General features: G+C 39.8%; 1 long non-coding RNA gene across 1 annotated transcript; it reads left to right on the plus strand.

Moving 5' to 3' along the window:
* Positions 1 to 89: 89 nt before the first annotated feature.
* On the plus strand, positions 90 to 3,423 carry LOC131901153 (uncharacterized). The gene is made up of 3 exons (XR_009376396.1): positions 90 to 286; positions 1,985 to 2,107; positions 3,341 to 3,423. It is a non-coding gene; the product is annotated as an uncharacterized LOC131901153 (long non-coding RNA).
* The last annotated feature ends 206 nt before the right edge of the window (positions 3,424 to 3,629 follow it).

Here is a 3,629-nt window from a genome sequence, read left to right on the forward strand (position 1 = left end):
TGCCACAACATAGTGACATCACAGTGGATGCCAGGGCTCTCCAGGATACATTAGAATGTCTAGGGAAGAGCTGCAGATGTCATGGGAACTGAGAGTTCTAAGAGCTTTCCTTACACTAGATGTCAAGTTGTCCTTTGCAGGAGCATCTGCTGGGATACAAGGGAAGCCCTTCAGCATCCCCTTCATCCAAAGCCAGAGATCTCTCCCTGATTGATTGAACATCCTTCAGTTCTTTCCCTGTGTAGATCTGAATCTTTATCTCCTACTGAAATTTTATGTACACAAGGTAATAATATCATAGAAATTTATATATATGCTAAAGTTCATCATAAGTACCTGCAACTGAGGTGACTGGCCACACTAGTGGAAGCCCATGAACTGTGGACTGGTGGCTGTGGAGCCCCCATGAGACTGGACTAGGTCCTCTGGATACAGAAAATGGTTGTTTGGCTCGAACTATTTGGGAGGCACCCAGACAGGGCATAGGGATCTATCCGTGTTTAATGGGCAGGCTTCTGGAATCCAGTGCCTGTGGTGTGACACCTTGAACAGCCTTGGTTTTGTGTGATATGGTCATGGAGCCCAGTGAGACTAAAATCTGTGTCATCAGCATGTGTGTAGTGGATGTTGTACTCTCTATTCAGTAGCTCAAAATGGTCTGCTATTACTGGGTAGTAAAGATGGCCAGATAGCTGGAGTCTTCCACACAGAACATGAGTTTCCCTTAGAGCAAAGGATATTCAGAAAAATCCTTTGCAAGCCCCTTCATAGTTAGCAACATAGACACTTGGGTTCCACTGGACACTCTAGATCAATGGCTATTTTTTTTCCAATTTTCTGACCCTTTAAATCTTTAAATAGCATGAACAGTAGTTCCTCGTGTTGTGGTGAACCCTAAACATAACTGTTTCGTTGTTCTTAACTTTAATTTTGCTACTTTTTTTAAAGTTTTATTTATTTATTATATATACAGTATTCTGTATGCACATATCCCTGCAGGCCAGAAGAGGGCACCAGATCTCATTACAGATGGTTGTGAGCCACCATGTGGTTGCTGGGAATTGAACTCAGGATCTTTGGAAGAGCAATCAGTGCTTTTAACCTCTGAGACATCTCTCCAGCCCTAATTTTGCTACTGTTATGAATTGTAATTCAAATATATGATGTGCAGTATATCTGATATGCGACCGCCCAATGGGGTGGTGCCCCACACAGGTTGAGGACCACAGCTCTGAATGCAGGCAGAAATCTCCTCAAATCCTGGCAGTGATAGTGATTCTTAGTTTTGATTATGAGACTGAATCAAACTAGTCACCTGGGAAGAGGGAACTCAATGAGGAATTATATAGATCAGATTTTTCTTTGAACTTGTCTCTGTGGAATTTTATTAATTGTTAATTGAGATAAGACTCCCTAAAATGGGCAGAATCATTTCAATGTCTGCAAACTATACTGTGTACGTATGAAGAAGCTAGAGCATAAGCATAAGCAAACAGGTAGCATGAGTACATTTGTTTATCTCTGCTCTTGGCTGTGGATGTGACATGATTAGCTGAGTTCCTATCCTGATTTTCCAAAAATGGAACTATTACCTGGAATTGTGGGCTATGATCAATTTTTCCCATTCTAAGTTGCTGTGCCTGATAATTCAGTGCAATAAAGATATTAAGAAAGCACTATATGACAGAGGGGTTTTCACAAGTCAGTGAGATGTATGTTTCATGAAATGCTCAACAGCACCTTATCTGTCTCAGAAGATGAGATCCTACTTCCTCCTGAACCCAACCTGTGTTTCCCTGTCATAGTTTTACAAAGACCCAGAGACACCCAAAGACTCACAAACCACTTCACCCTGTCAATAAGTGTCCCCTGAAATTGTCTTGCCATAGCAAGTATCATGCTAAATTCGTCTAATGTGTTATATACAAGCTTCACTTCAATGAATGTATTTTTCCTTGAATTTCCTGACCATTGGAATTTTCAGATATAGGGAACTGGATCTGAATTCACTGCCTTGACAATGAATTTCAATCTTATGTTATGTCCTTCCTTGAAGGTCAGAAGAGGCTCCTTAAATCTGAGAGCAATGTAGCACCATAAATTCCAGGTATGTGTGGGTATAAGTAATGATTGGCAATGTGTCCACTAGTTACCTTATGTTGGAGATTAACTCCAGGGCTGATGTACATAGATCCCTGTGAAAACTTGTCGGTATCACGCTAACTTCTGTGCCTCTTCAACAAGGTTTCTGTAAATGGATCTTTGACAAATTTCCTCCTTTGAAAGTAAATAGACCTTATCAGATGTGAAAAGTCACTTTGATTTTTGTCCTTTTCCTCCTAGGACATGAAACAGGCCCTTTTGAGCTACATGAAAGGTTATCCAAGGAGAATAAGGTCTGAAATAGCCACAGGTACAGGTTTAGAATGCAGGTTTGAGGAACAGAGTGCAAAACAAGGGCAAGACAGCAGGAACACCCAGGAAATTCTTGGTTATGTCTTTGGCAGTTTAGCCTCTCTGCATGCCAGTTTCTTCTACCTAGAGAAAGATGGGTTGGGATACACCATGGAGATGGGGGCTGTCACAAGGCATGACTTACAAAATTACTTCCTTCATAAGTGGGACTTTTTTTTCATGTTTCTTTTTGTGTGTGGGGTTACATGCTAACATTTATATGAGCTAAGTTGCACATCTATTTCTGGAGAACATCTCTTTCTGGGTACAAAAGAATCAGATATTAAACTTAAAAAATGCTGAAAATTATGCTTTAGAGCAGAGAATCACTTCACTTGGTTGAAAAAAATTAACAATTCTCTTCATGACCATTATCAAATATTGTGCGTGGCTCCTGTCCTTTGCCATTTGGAAAGAGTACCAGCTAGCTATTCTTTATTAATTAGCCACTTTCAGATGCTAAAATAAAGAAGATGGAGAGGGAAGGTAGAAATAAACATGTTTGATCCTAAATATAGAGTGGTGTTTGCCTGTTGTAATCTCAGAATTCTAATCCTTATCTGGCTAATCTAACAACAAATAAACGCCACCTGTGCCCATTGTTGTATTTTTTTTTTTTTTGGTTTTTTGAGACAGGGTTTCTCTGTGTAGCTTTGCGCCTTTCCTGGAACTCACTTGGTAGCCCAGGCTGGCCTCGAACTCACAGAGATCCGCCTGGCTCTGCCTCCTGAGTGCTGGGATTAAAGGCGTGCTCCACCACCGCCCGGCTCCTTTGTTGTATTTTAATAAAAGCACATAAACGATTTTGGTGACTTATTATAACTCATGAAGTATGTATTGAATCCAGCTATTAATAATTTCTTCTCTGTCTTGCTATTCTTATTAGGAACATTTGTTTGTTTGAGTGGAAGTGAACCGCCCCAATTTAAATGGGAAAAAAATTTTTAAATAAACTACTGTAACAGAATATGTTTGGGAGTTGTAAAAGTTTTTCCACTGAAAAAAATCAGAATTTAAGAGGATCCTGTTACACGCTGGGGGCAGACATCAGAGTCAGCAAAGCTTGCAAAAACAGATTTTTTTTCTTTTAGCACTTTGATGGAAGAAGCACTTTATTTTCTTTAATTTTATAATTAATTTAATTTTACGTATCAGCCATGTATTCCCCTCTCCTC

The sequence above is a fragment of the Peromyscus eremicus genome, unplaced genomic scaffold (assembly GCF_949786415.1).
Source record: "Peromyscus eremicus unplaced genomic scaffold, PerEre_H2_v1 PerEre#2#chrX_unloc_4, whole genome shotgun sequence".
Classification (NCBI taxonomy): Eukaryota; Metazoa; Chordata; class Mammalia; order Rodentia; family Cricetidae; genus Peromyscus; species Peromyscus eremicus.